This window comes from Mesoplodon mirus (genome assembly GCF_964341445.2).
Source record: "Mesoplodon mirus genome assembly, chromosome: 3".
Taxonomy (NCBI): Eukaryota; Metazoa; Chordata; class Mammalia; order Artiodactyla; family Ziphiidae; genus Mesoplodon; species Mesoplodon mirus.
In genome coordinates, this window is record NC_138978.1 from 11,312,890 (window position 1) to 11,327,472 (window position 14,583).

General features: G+C 49.4%; 1 protein-coding gene across 2 annotated transcripts in view; it reads left to right on the top strand.

Moving 5' to 3' along the window:
- KAZN (kazrin, periplakin interacting protein) overlaps positions 1-14,583 on the top strand; it is a gene marked incomplete at its 3' end in the record, with an annotated part of 481,963 nt that overhangs the window by 177,243 nt on the left and 290,137 nt on the right. The window lies entirely within an intron of this gene.

A 14,583-nucleotide genomic window follows, 5' to 3' on the forward strand; every position in this document is an offset into this window, starting at 1 on the left:
TTGCCAAGCCAAGGAAAAAGAAAAATGCTAAGAAATGATCCCACTGCTGTCAGTCTGGGAAAAGCACCATGGCTTGCCTAAAGAATTCAGGGAAGGCTTCATGGAGGAGGTGGGCCTGAGCTGAGTCCTGGCTGAAGGGTAAGCATTTTCGGGCAAGTAAGCATGGTGTGGGATTCCTGGCAGAAGGAAATGCTTAGAAGCATGAGAGACCTGGCCTGGTGGGGAGTGTTATAGGGGTGAAGGGGCATGAGTCTGAGTCTGGAGGCAGGGAGAGTGTGATACATCAGGATCTTAAAGACCAAACTAGAGAGGTGGGTAGAGGACATGTCCAAAGGTGGGTCCTCACCTGTGGACAGCAGGGGGTCCCTAAGGAGGGTGTACCAGTCAGGGTTCACTTCGAGAAACAGAACCAGGAAGAAATATATATTAAGAGATTTATCAGAAGGCAATCCATTTATTGCAAGGCAAGTCTGAAATCTGAAGGGCAGACTGGAATTCTTGAGTACAGGGTGAAGCTGTTGCCACAGCAGAATTTCATCAGGGAAGCGTTGGCTCTGCTCTTAAAGCCTTTCAACTGATCAAATCAGGCCAACCCAGATTATCTAGGATAATCTCTTTTACTTAAAGTCAACTGATTATGGACTGTAATCACACCTATAAAATAATTTCACAGCAACACCTAGGTGAGTGTTTGTTTGTATAACTGGAGACTGGAGACTAGCCAAGTGGGCATATGACACTGACCATCACAGAGGGGCTCTGGGGAGGCACACGCTTTCTGCAGCACCTCCTCCTCTCTCCCTGGATTAAAGGTGAGGCACAACAACTCAAGTGACTGCTCCTGCATCAGAGAAACCTGGAAATTAAACAAGGGCAATTCTGGGACTGGCGGGAATAAATGTAGCTGCTGTGCTGGAGTGATATCACCAAGCCCAAGGACAGCCTCTTCAGACAACTAAAAAGACATAGTTCTAGAAATCTAATACATCTTGATTTCAAGCTCAGCTTGACTACTTACCTTTTTTTTTCAAATTGAAGTATAGTTGATTTACAATGTTGTGTTAGTTTCAGGTGTACAGCAAAGTGACTCAGTTACGCATGTATAATATATATGTGTGTATATATATATTCTTTTACAGATTCTTTTCCATTATAGATTATTACAAGATATTGAATATAGTTCCCTGCGCTATACAGTAGAATCTTGTTATCTATATTATATAAAGTAGTATGTATCTGTTAATCCCAAGCTCCTAATTTATCCCTCCCCCCACCCCATCCCCTTTGGTAACCATAAGTTTGTTTTCTATGTCTTTGAGTCAATTTCTGTTTTGTAAACAAGTTAATTTGTATCATTTTTTTAGATTCCACATATAAGTGAGATCATATGATGTTTGTCTTTCTCTGACTTGCTTCACTTAGTGTGATACTCTCTAGGTCCATCCATGTTGCTATATTTTTAAAACATCTATAAAATGAGATAATACCTTAGAGGTATATTAGGAGATTAAGATGCAAATATTAGTCAAGCTTCTAGACAGTGCTTAAGAAGAGGTGGTGGTCTTTAACTAAGATTCATTTGGCTACAAGTAACAGGGACCAATGCAAGCTAAATTAAGTAGAAGAGGAATTCATGGGAGGAATATTAGTGTGTCTCTTGGAGTCCAAAAAAAGTTGACAGCCACGCCTCAAGAACATTGGGAAGCAAGGCAGCCCCATGGACCTCCATAACTGGACTTTTTTGACCGTCCCTTGGACACTCCTGCCATTGACCAGACTTGGAACTCAACAGGCACCAGGCTCAGTGCCTCTCAGTTCAAATTCTTGAGAGAAAGAACCTCACTGGATGGCTTGGGTCAGATGTTCACCCAGGATCCAATCAGCTATGGCCTGAGGGTGGTGTCAGAGAGAACAGATATGGCTGCCAGGTCTTACCCTGTTGAACACAGGGACACCTCAGGAGAAGTCCATTCTTCTGGCATTATGGAAGCTCCGTGGAAGCTTCATGGTGCTCCCTATTCCCAGTGACCATCTTGCATTGACTTTGACCAACACCTTCTCATCTTTTCTCCATCTGCCCCACTGCAGACCTTAGGGTCAATGCTCTGTCTATATAGCCCAGGACAAATTATGTACCCTCTGTAAGCCTCAGTCTCCTCATCTCTAAAATGGAGATGAAAGTAATACCTATCATATACAAATGATGTGAAGATAAAATAATATACATCGAGCTCTTAGCTCTTAAAGTGTTATTGCTTTCACTGTTGTTCTTTAATTGTTATTAGTATAGTAGTGGCAATGTTTCTTGCTGCCTAGCTGAGCTTAGGAAAAAATAGTAATAGCATAGAGCGCTGTGAAAAGACATAAGACATGGACTTTACAGCCAGCTCTATCTGGATTGCAGCCTCACCCTGCCACTTCGTGTCTATGCAACAAGTTACTCAACATCCCTGAACTTGTTTCTTCATTTGCAAAATGAGACTAGTAATAACCATCTTTCAGGATCCTTGTAAGGATTAAATGACATCCCTATGCATAGTGCACTTAGCAAAATGCCTAGTATATAGTAGGTGCTCAATAAAAGGGAATTTCTTTTTATTATTTATTTTTGGCTGCATTGGGTCTTCATTGCTGTGTGCGGGCTTTCTCTAGTTGTGGCGAGTGGGGACTACTCTTCGTTGCAGTGTGTGGACTTCTCATTGCGGTGGCTTCTCTTGTTGCAGAGCACAGGCTGTAGGTGCACGGGGCTTCCGTAGTTGTGGTACACAGGCTCAGTAGTTATGGCTCGCGGGCTTAGTTGCTCTGCGGCATGTGGAATCTTCCTGGACCAGGGCTTGAACCTGTGTCCCCTGCATTGGCAGGCAGATTCTCAACCACTGCGCCATCAGGGAAGTCTGGGAATTCTTATCATTATTATAAGTATAATTCTTATTATGAAACCACTTACTTAGTCAAATAAGTTCCTATGTAGCATGACTCCCCAACTTCATCTTACAACAGTCTCAATCTGATGTCCCTTCTAAATCTGATGTCATTCATATCTTGGCCACCTGCAGTACTGGCTGATGATTATTAACAATTCTGGCTCATATGCCTTCTCCCATTGGTGACTCTATAGTGAAGATTTTCTGAGCTGGGCAGTGCTGTCACTGGCTTCAAGGACATCTGTAGTTTGGCGAATGGCAGTGTGATTTTTGCATATGGCACTGAAGCGATCCGTTCTTCACCGGGATTGGAGTTAATTTGGGGCACGCACTTTCTCAATTGCACATCCTCTGGGAGCACAGAGCTGAAACCCCACGCTGGGCCAAACCAGTCATGGCAATTTGGCACCTTGAATAGATGGCAAGAAAATTTAGCTCAAATAAGGAGCCACTGTAAGCACATTTCATTTTCATCTGCGTTTAATGGAAAAAGGCCACTGCCCTGCATCTAAATAACCTGATGCCTGTCTTTAAAATGCGCTCACTCGCTCTCTTTCCTGACTCACTAAATCAGGATAAAGAAAAAATATACCTTTGTATGCAGCGGTGCCTGAACAATTTGCACACCCTGTAATTCTCACATAACCCTGGCACTCTCCCCTGCTCTCCTGCAAGACATTGAATAGAAGGATAGTGTGCTGACACCTCATATTGTAACGATGTTGTCAGTCTACAGAAATATGCCATATGGTGAATTTTCTAGTAAACAGTGAAGTTCCATTAGAAGTGCTGTGAAATTACCCAGTTCTGAGCTAAAGGTACAGCATATATTTAGGGATAAGAGTCAACATTTGGGATCACATTCTCCTCCTTCTTAATTTCCGGCTCTTGACTTCAGCATCTCTAGATTTAGACTGAATCAGGCGTGCTTTGCGGACGTCCTTCAGCATGGCATGCTTGGTTCCCTTCCTGGAAGGCAGTATTGCCCAGTGATTAAACCCACAGACTTGGAGCTCTGATCCTCTGGGTTCTTTGCTACTGTTGCCATTTTCTACCCGTGGGACCTTGGGTTGTTATTATCGATATGTGTGTTAACACATATATTATACTTGGCCAGTACTAAAGAATGTTTTATGTACTTTACCTATATTGGCTCTTTTAATCCTGAGATTTACAACTCTACGAAGTAGGTGTTTTTCTTATATTTCCCATATTATAAGTAGAAAACCAAGGCATAGCTGAATAACTTGCCCAAAGTCAAGATGTAGTCATAACCAAGCTGGCATTTGAACCAGAGATCTTGTCTCTGGAATCCCTGTTCTTACCTGGTGTGTTTGACTTAATCTCTTTGAGCGTCATCTTTCCCACCCATAAAATGACAGGAGTACTAATACCTGCTTCTGGGATTGTTGTAATGATTAAATGTTTTGAGTCCAAGCAGGTAAAGTGCTTAGTGCAGTACCTGGAATATAGGTACAATTAATGTTGGCTGTTCTGCAATTAACAGCTGCTACGTGGGGCCTCTGCCTTGAACTCCAGGGGTGCTCTGGGGACCTTTCACTGTGGGTCCTAGATGCTGGCACCCCTACAGCTATGCCTCATCACAGCCCTGTTGACCGGCATCATCCTGGATGGCTCAGAGTGGGTAGAGGCTGGAGGAAGGAAACACAGTCAGGAATCCACAGTAGCCCGGGAAAGAGATGGTGAGACCTGACCGGGGCAGTGGACGTGGGAAACATGAATGGAACTAATTCAGTAGAAGCATCCGTATCAATGATTCAACATTTTTGAAGGATCAGCCAGAGTAAGGACCATGTCAGTGGCCCCAGAAGAAAACCAAGCCAATCAGAGGTGAAAGCCTAGCCTCCGTGCAGGATCCTCTATGTAGTTTGCTCGTCCATGAAAAACGAAAACACGGGACCCTGTGTTCAGAAAGTATTAAGAATTTCAAGACAGCAACAGCAGAGCATTAAACCAAGCACGAAGTGCTTCTAAGCGTGGGGTCCTGTGCAGCTGCACAGGTCTCATGCTCAGGAAGCCAGCCCTGCCTCTGTGTCACCATCCTCACTCCCACCCCCAACCCCAGGAACTAGAGATGGGCCAGCAGTGGCTCCCAGGCTTCCAACCTCATCAGCTCACCTGCTTGGTTAGCCCCAGATTTCTGTCTCCAGGAGGAGCACAGCCAAAAGACAAGTATGTGGCAGATAGAAAAATGTGGTTTGGACTCCAACAGGAGTGGGGCACGGAAGAGAAATGTTTAGCCCAAATGAATTGTGACTAACCACAGATACTAAGGGGTGCTCCAGGGAAGCCACGGTGGGTACATGGAATTCTTGAGGTGGCAGCTGTTCCCGTTCCTTCAGGAACAGTCTCTGGCCAAGAAGATCGATGCAGCACAAATGCGCGTAAGGTTTTCTTTTCCCTACATCAGGCTGTTAGCGTGATGAGGCGTGAGCTGCAGTCACCTGTCTGCATGAATAAAACATGCACGGAGACCCAGTAAGTGCTGAGAGCACCAGGCACTGAAGGGCCCCGTTAAAGCCTGCAACGCAGAGGCCAGGCCACCGTGAGTCTGCCGCTGCCAACTCTCACCTGCAAGCCAGAGATGGCTTTCCTTCCACAACTGCATCATCTTTTTTTTTTTTTTTTTTTTTTGCAGTACGCGGGCCTCTCACTGTTGTGGCCCCTCCCGTTGCGGAGCACAGGCTCCGGATGCGCAGGCCCAGCGGCCATGGCTCACCCTCTTGAGGCATTTCCCCCTTTAGGATGCCCACTGTCCTTCAAGGTCCATCCCAAACCCTGTGGTTCTCTGCATCTCGTTCCCTGGTCCCCGTGACCTGTTGGGACTTCACCTTCCTATGCGTGTCCTTAGGACTAAACCCCCAGAGCTTCTCACTGCCCATGACATGTTCTGCCTCCTGCCTAGTGATTTGTTTTCCTGTCTCGTTCCCCGTTCTTTCTCTGAGGCCTAGGTCCCTGGTCTCTTCATCTTCCTTTAATCCCAAAGTCTAGAAGGTATCTGGTGCACAGTAAATACGTTGCTGTAATTGAAGGATGTCCCCTGGCTGAACGCGCTGCAGGTGCCCAATTTTTCACAATTTTTGAAAGGGTTCTTTTGTTTCCATTCTTGCTGCAATATGGTTTCCTATAACCAAGTCACCATATCTTGCTGTACCTTGCATTTCCTGACCCATGGTGCGATATGGAACAAGGGGGCTTTTCCCACTTTTTTTTTTTTTTTTTTTTTTTTTTTTTGCGGTACGCGGGCCTCTCACTGTTGTGGCCTCTCCCGTTGCGGAGCACAGGCTCCGGACGCGCAGGCTCAGCGGCCATGGCTCACGGGCCCAGCCGCTCCGCGGCATATGGGATCCTCCCAGACCGGGGCACGAACCCGTATCCCCTGCACCGGCAGGCGGACTCTCAACCACTGCGCCACCAGGGAGGCCCCCACTTTTTTATTATTGTGATGTAATTCACATACCATAAAACTTGCCATTTTAAAGTGTACGATTCAGTGGGTTTTAGTCTATTCAGAAGGTTGTGTAACCATCACCGCTATCTGATTCCAGGATGTTTACAGCACCTTGAAAAGTGAAGGGCTCCTGTTAACTTAAAGTGTGTGACGGTTCTTTTGTTTAGAAATCATTGGTGTCATTGTCCAAGTCCCGCCAGCCAGCTTTCCCAGAGCTGGAAGGACAGATGTCTTCTGGGGGAGGCAGGCTGGCATTTTACGGGTCCTGCTTCTTCAGCTTTTTTTTTTTTTTTTTTTTCTTTGCAGTATGCGGGCCTCTCGCTGTTGTGGCCTCTCCCGTTGCAGAGCATAGGCTCCGGACGCGCAGGCTCAGCGGCCATGGCTCACGGGCCCAGCCGCTCCGCGGCATGTGGGATCTTCCCGGACCGGGGCACGAACCCGCGTCCCCTGCATCGGCAGGTGGACTCTCAACCACTGCGCCACCAGGGAAGCCCTGCTTCTTCAGCTTCTGAGTCTCCTCCTATTCCACCTCCATTTCCTTTCTCGCTCACGGTGTGCCTCACTGAACGGCCTTGAGATGCACTCAGTCATCACAAGCCGTCCCTCTTCGAACTCTGTCCCATCGCTGTTCATGTGTTTGGACAGCCGTGCTCCTGGCACGGTTTATTAAGATGACATTACCCAGGGGCTTCCCTGGTGGCGCAGTGGTTGAGAATCTGCCTGCTAATGCTAGGGGACATGGGTTCGAGCCCTGGTCTGGGAAGATCCCACATGCCGCGGAGCAACTAGGCCCGTGAGCTACAACTACTGAGCCTGCGCATCTGGAGCCTGTGCTCCGCAACGAGAGGCCGCGATAGTAAGAGGCCCGCGCACCGCGATGAAGAGTGGACCCCGCTTGCCGCAACTAGAGAAAGCCCTCGCACAGAAACGAAGACCCAACACAGCCAAAAGTAAATAAATAAATTAAAAAAAAAAAAGATTACATTTTACCCAGGGACCAGCGCTCCTGTCCTGAACGCTGCCGAGCGTCATGAAGGACCGAAGGGTGGGGATGTCCTCTAGACGCCCGGAGGCCAGGCGAGCGGCATTGGCAGGGGCTTTTCTGGGAAGACCTCACAGGGACACGTCCGTGTCGGAAACCACTCACCTTGCTCCTTTTTCCATCCCGAAATGTCACTATGGGCCTCATCCTCGGACCACTCTTTCTAAACGTATTAGCTGGTAGGTGACCCTATTCAAAATACTCCTCGGCAGCTGGCTTAGGCTAAGGGACCAGCATGCTGTACCTGTGAGCATCCTCGTGACTTCCAAACCCCGAGTCTCGAGACCTGGTGGAGGAATGTCACCCGGTTTGCTGGACATGCCTTCCATCTCCCTGTCACCTCCTTCCAATTGGCCAAAAAGTTCCCAATAACCCAGCACTGAAAACACCCAGGGCTCCACGAGGACGTGAGCGAGGACTCAGCCCGGGGAAAATGCAAAAGCAGGCGGTGTTACGGAGCTGGGCAAAGCTTCCGGAACATCCGAGGCCTTAACCCATCCTGTCGCCCGTGGGAGAGCGGCGGCTCCTGGGCCCCCCGGGCGGAAGGAGCGCCGCCAGCCTTTAATCTCTGCACGCACAGCCCCGCGGGCCCTGCGCTTGATCCTGGGGCAGCGGCTGGGGGGATTCCTGTGGTTGCCGTGTGATCTCCCGGCGTGTGAGTGGGGTGCGCCTTTTCAGAGGAGCAGCTGCATTCGCCCCTGTGACCTCTGTCTGCGGGGACTTCGACTGTCATGACTGTGACCGTACTTTCAAAATGTCTGCTCTGGCCCCTTTCCTGTTATTCCTCACCCTCCCCTTCAAACACCCTTTCTCACCCTCACTCACCGTCAAAGCACAGGTTTGCCTTTGGCTGTCAGATACAGGACATGAATCAGAATTGCTACCTGGTTGAAAAGGCAGATCATCCAAAGGTGGCCAGCCACTCACTCATCCATCCATTCATTCATTTATTCAATGTTTCTTAAGCACCTACTGAGCGTCAGATACTGTGCTGGGCGCTAAGGAAACAAACATGCACGAGACACGATCCCTGTCCCCAAAGACCCTCACAGCACAGGAGGCAGGCAGACAAGAATATCAGTGACCACACAGGGGTGCAAGAGTTCTGTGCCTATCTCCAGGGTGCAGTGGGAGCCCCGAGGGTCCCTTATTTCAACCTAGAAGTCAGGGTGGCTCCAGGAAGGATCAGAACCTTCAGTAGCATCATGAGGAACTAGTGCTGCAGAAAATGGGAGGGGTGCTCCAAACAGGGAGCAGCATGTGCAAAGGCACGGAGGCAGGGAGAGCAGTGGGCATGTGGACATGGTTGGTGGGACAGTGCTGGGGAAGCAGCAGAGGGAGATGACAGTCAGGCCAGCGAGGCCATGTGCCATGTTCAGGCAGGGCAGCTGTTGAGCGTTCTCTACAGGGGGATGATGGAGATGGACACCCCTCTGCAGTGATGTGGATGAGGCAAGACTGGAGGCAGGGACCCCCAGGAGACTACAGCGGTGGCCCTGAGGGCAACAAATCGGGCCTCCTCGCTGGTGTCTCTGTGGGTAGCCTGGCTTTGTTGGACAGAGGAGCTGGGGGTTTGGAGGAGCCCCGGGCACCCACAGCATCTTCCCAGTTTCCTTTGAGGAGATGTTGTACACATTCAGAGCATTTCCTAAGGCATCGTGGCTAATCTCTGCCTCCCCCTATCCCATGCAGTTTAGTGGTTTCGGGGCTGGGAATCTGGAGCCAGACTAGGTAGGTTCAAACCCAGCTCTCCTACCTATTAGCTGTGTGACCTCAGACAAATTACTTAACCTCTCTCTGCATCTGATCGCCCTGCTATAACGTGGGGATGAGGATAGAGGGAGTTTCTAGTCACAGGGCGTGTGAGGGTGACACGAGTAATAGGCGTGCGTCGGTGTGTAAATATGTATATAAAGTACATGGCACACAGTAAGTGCTCAATCAATGCTTGCTCTTATTCTTCCTGTAGTGGAGCCTTCCTTACTTCTGTGGCGTAAGACAGGTCAGAACAGGGCCCAGTTTGTATCTGAAGCCAGTGAGAACTTGGGGTAGACAGGACCCCTGAGCAGCCCCAAAGAGTGCCCTCTAGGTGGTCTCTCGGGAAAACAAGCCTCCCCATCTCAGGCTGCCCCCTCCTCTCTCAGTGCCCTGTGAACCCACATAGCCTATAGCCTCCACCTGAGGAAATTAAAAACTGGATTGGTTTTTTTTCAGCGTAATCACAAGTAATACCACAGGGCCTGACCTTTTGTTCACAAGCAGCTATAGAAGTGGCGTTTGCTGAAGTCTCACCTTGAGCCCCTGCTTCCCTGCTTTCCTCCCCTGGCTCCTAAGGATACATCCTGGTTTGGAGGTGGCTGCCCCCACCTACCCTCCAACAGGGTTTTCTAGGTGCTCTCTTGTGATTGTAGCCATCAGGGGTTAGCACAAGGGTCACCCACTTCATGGAAAGCTCAACAGGGATTTCTGGCCTTAATCTAAACCAGACGCAGTTAAGAACCAAAGGGCTGTGGAAATCCCTAAAAATTCCCATGGCATCCAAAATAATGCACCGTCGCTGGAGTGTCTGCTACCAGAATCACCCACAAGCTGTCAAAAGGCAGCAGATCTCTGGACGTGGAGCATCCCAGTGTTGTGGGCCTTTGCCCTCCTGAGCCTTGGTTGCCTCCTCTACCAAATGGGTATAGCCAGTGGTGTGCTGGTAAGTGTTTAACAACCAGCTGTCTCCAGGGCGGCAGAGGGAACAGCTGGTTGTGGCATTCATCAATTTCCACAGGGTAAATACGTAGGTTACTCACTTGACGTCCCCAGTGGCAGAGCTGGGAAGGGATGCACACAGCCCTGAGGAGGCCGGGCAGCCGGCTCCAGCACACCACTGGGTGACACAGCACCCGCCTCACACTCAGGATGGCGTGAGAGGCAGCACAAGCAAGCACACGATACACTGAGAGCAGTGTGCAGACGGACCACCGGGAGAGCAGGAACCCAGGTCTTACAGCCGGTGGGAATGTGCATAAGCCCAGATGCAAACTTTTCTACTACGTGCAAGGTCCGTAGCAGGTGCTCGTCTGGCTCGTGGAGATTGATCTGAAAGCCCTTTATATTTTTGATTCACAGATTTGCTTTTCTCCCCGCAGTTTATTTGCAAACTCAGGCTTCATGGCAACCCTCGAAGTTCATGGTCTCTCCCATCCACCAGAACCTCCGAAATGAAACCTACATCTGCCCAACTCCTCCCCCGCCCACTGCCCAAGGGATCTGGTTCCCATCTACTTCTCTGCCCTCTTCTCCTGCCAGCATCCCTGCTCATTCTGCACCAGCCTCTGGTCTCTGTGCTATTCCTGTGATGGGTCCAGCATTCTCCTCCCACAGGGCCTTTGCACATGCTGTCTGCTCCTCTCCTTATCCCCCCTCACTCTGGTCTCTGCTCAGATGTCACCTTTAACAAAGCCTTGTCTGAAATAGGAGCCCCTCTCTCACACTTCGTTCTTCATCCCCACAGCCTGCCTTGTATTTCTTTCTACCTTATATATTATAGGTTTGCTTGTTTGTTTATTGCCTGTCCTTCCCCACCGCCTCCACTAGTGGGGAGCTCCTTATGGAAGGAAATCTATTCCTTTGTCTGGAGTCCCCGCCTCTTCTCTGTTCCCATCAACACTTTGTCTTTCTCCGATCAGAAATGCCAAATCAGCTACTTTCCAGCCTCCGGTTTCTGATTCTGGCCCCTTCTCTCCCTCAGGGCTCTGTAATCCCATGGACACAAGCCTCGGGGTATCGTTCCGGCACACAAGCACCATATGCCTCCATCCAGGACGGTCCTGACCTGTGCGTGGGCCTGTCCGGCACCCCTCTCCCCATCTGAACCTGGGCTTTCCCCAGCCAGAGCTCAGGCCCCTCAAGCCCCACATCTCAGTGAGGCCACATTCCTCTCTCCTGCATTCAGATCAGCCATGACAACCACATGTCCGCCTGCCCACCTGGATGTGAGCCCCGTGGGTGCAGGGACCTCGTCCTGTCCAGCTCTGATCCCCAGTCCCTAGAGCAGTGATGGCACATTGTGGGTGTGTGAGACAGACTGGGGGAGCTGACAGTTCTTCCAACAGCCCTGAACCTGCTGGAGAGTTCTGGGTGCGTTTCTGTTGCAAAGGAGCACAAAAGAGCTGAGTTCGGCTCAGCCCGGTGGGTGGCCATGTTTAGGAAGATAACTGTCCCACCGTGAGCAAGTGTGACACCGTGAAACTCTGTTCATTAGATGTTTCTTCAAAGAAATGCCTTTTGCATAATATTAACAGTCCTCACCCTCTGTCACCTGAAGGAGTGAGAAAGGAAGGAGGGAACTTAAGAAAGACACAAACTTGACAGGAGGAAAAAAGAGGCTTGAACAGATGGTGTGACCTGCCCCTTTCTGCATCTGCAGCAGAGAAGCAAGACTTCAGGCAGCTCAGCGGGAGAAAGCAGCTCCCAGATCCACTGTGTGTGGAAAATGGTGACCATGGCCTTAGGGGTTTCCAAAGCTGTAAATTGAACTGTGTGGATGTATCATTTGGTGGCCAGGTGAGTATCGCACATGAAGATAGACAGGGAGAGGGTGGCGCTAGTTTGTTGTTGTTGTTGTTCTTAGTTTCTGCTTTACAACAAAGTGAATCAGTCATACATATACATCTGCTCCCACATCCCCTCCCTCTTGCGTCTCCCTCCCTCCCGCCCTCCCTATCCCACCCCTCCAGGCGGTCACAAAGCACCGGGCGGATCTCCCTGTGCTCTGCGGCTGCTTCCCACCATCTATCTACCCCACGTTTGGTAGTGTATATATGTCCATGCCTCTCTCTCACTTTGTCACAGCTTACCCTTCCCCCTCCCCATATCCTCCAGTCCATTCTCTAGTAGGTCTGTGTTGTTCTTTTTAAAGAAGATGTTGGAGGGGGCTTCCCTGGTGGCGCAGTGGTTGAGAGTCCGCCTGCCGATGCAGGAGACGCGGGTTCATGCCCCGGTTCGGGAAGATCCCACGTGCCGCGGAGCGGCTGGGCCCGTGAGCCATGGCCGCTGAGCCTGCGCGTCTGGAGCCTGTGCTCCGCAGCGGGAGAGGCCACAACAGTGAGAGGCCCGCATACCACAAAAAAAAAAAAAAAAAAAAAAAGAGATTGGGGGCAGGAGTTTATTAATTAATTTATTTATTTTTGCTGTGTTGGGTCTTCGTTTCTGTGCAAGGGCTTTCTCTAGTTGTGGCAAGCGGGGGCCTCTCACTATCGCAGCCTCTTTTGTTACAGAGCACAGGCTCCAGACGCACAGGCTCAGTAGTTGTGGCTCATGGGCCCAGCCGCTCCGCAGCATGTGGGATCTTCCCAGACCAGGGCTCAAACCCGTGTCCCCTGAATTAGCAGGTAGATTCTCAACCACTGTGCCACCAGGGAAGCCCCCTGGTTTTTTTGTTTTGTTTTGTTTTGCTCGCACAGGCTCAGTAGCCATGGCTCACGGGCCCAGCCGCTCCGCGGCATGTGGGATCTTCCCGGACCGGGGCACGAACCCGTGTCCCCTGCATCGGCGGGCAGACTCTCAACCACTGTGCCACCAGGGAAGGCCCCTGTTTTTAATTTATGTTTTGTCCAAGAAGTGCTAACGGGAGGACAGTGCAGTGGAATTCTAGAATCCATTCGAGGAGACAAAAGTCTATAAAAATGGATCGATGGGAGAGGATTAGAAAGTATTTTGGAACCAAGAATGTTAAGGGACTAAGTGAAGACAAAGTACAGAGTTGACAAGGCATCAGATCAGGAAAAACGGGCACTGCATTACTCACCTAAGCCTTTTTTATTTCGTTCTGCAAATAGAAGTTCTATAGCTTCGAGGCAAGGGCTGTCAGCCCTGGAGTCAGGAAGACCTGGGTGGAAATTCTGTCTCCACCTTCTACTAAGTTATCGGACCCCAGGAAGGTTACCTCTCCAAGCCTCAGTTTCCTCATCTGAAAAATGGTCATCATAATATGCCTACTTCATCGAATTGCTATGAGGATTCAATAAAATAATCCTTAGTTCAGTTCCTAAATCAACACTCAGAAGATGCTAACTCTTATGATTTACTTATCAAATACTAATATGGTGCCCACAATGTACCAGGGACCTTTCTAGGTGCTTGATGGGCATTAATTAATTCAGTTACTTTTCACTGTCCACCAGGAAGGAGGGACTATTATTTCCCCTAATTCACAGATGAGGACAAGCACAGAGAGGTTGAGAAAACTGAGTCACACAGCTCAGTTGCTTTTTTTTTTGGCTGTGTTGGGTCTTCGTTGCTGCACACGGGCTTTCTCTAGTTGTGGAGCGGGGGCTACTCTTTGTTGCTGTGCTCGGGCTTCTCATTGAAGTGGCTTCTCTTGTTGCGGAGCACGGGCTTCAGTTGTTGTGGCACGTGGGCTCAGTAGTTGTGGCGCATGGGCTTGGTTGCTCCGCGGCATGTGGGATCTTCCCAGACCAGGGCTCGAACCCGTGTCCCCTGTATTGGCAGGCAGATTCTTAACCACTGCGTCACCAGGGAAGCCCTTTCACACAGTTTTGGGTCACCTGCAGCATGCTTGGCCCTTTGGTAAGATACCAAAGCTGATGGAAAAGGAGTAGAAAACACAGTCCTATCTTTACCTGGCTTGCACTCTTATTAGAGAGCTCACTGTCTCATGAAGTCCTTCGCTTATAACATAGAAAATAAGTATGCAGTGTAGCATCGGACAACTTTGCAAAGTCCATCAGCAAACATCCTCCTCTTCAAACAGAAATCAACAGTCCCTGTAGGTGAGCTTTGCTTTCTTTTTCAGGGTTAGATGAACAGAGATGCAAAAAGAAATGCTCCTTCTTTTAAACCCCTGACATTGGCGAGGTTGTTTGTTACTGCAATATAACCTATCCTATCCTGTCCACTACATTCTCTTAATACTACTTTGTATCTAATTCTTTCACAGTAGGTGTGCCATGATTACTCGTTAGATGGAGATGAACTCCATCCACCCGTTTACTTGAGGGCTGCAGAAGCAGAAATAGGTATTTTCACCTCTTCTGCCCAGAAAGGCTTCCTCTGAGACACATGTGGGAATGTCTGTTTTGCTTTGCTTTGATGTTAGCCAATTTTTGAAGCTTTCATTAGCTATGATTAAGTTA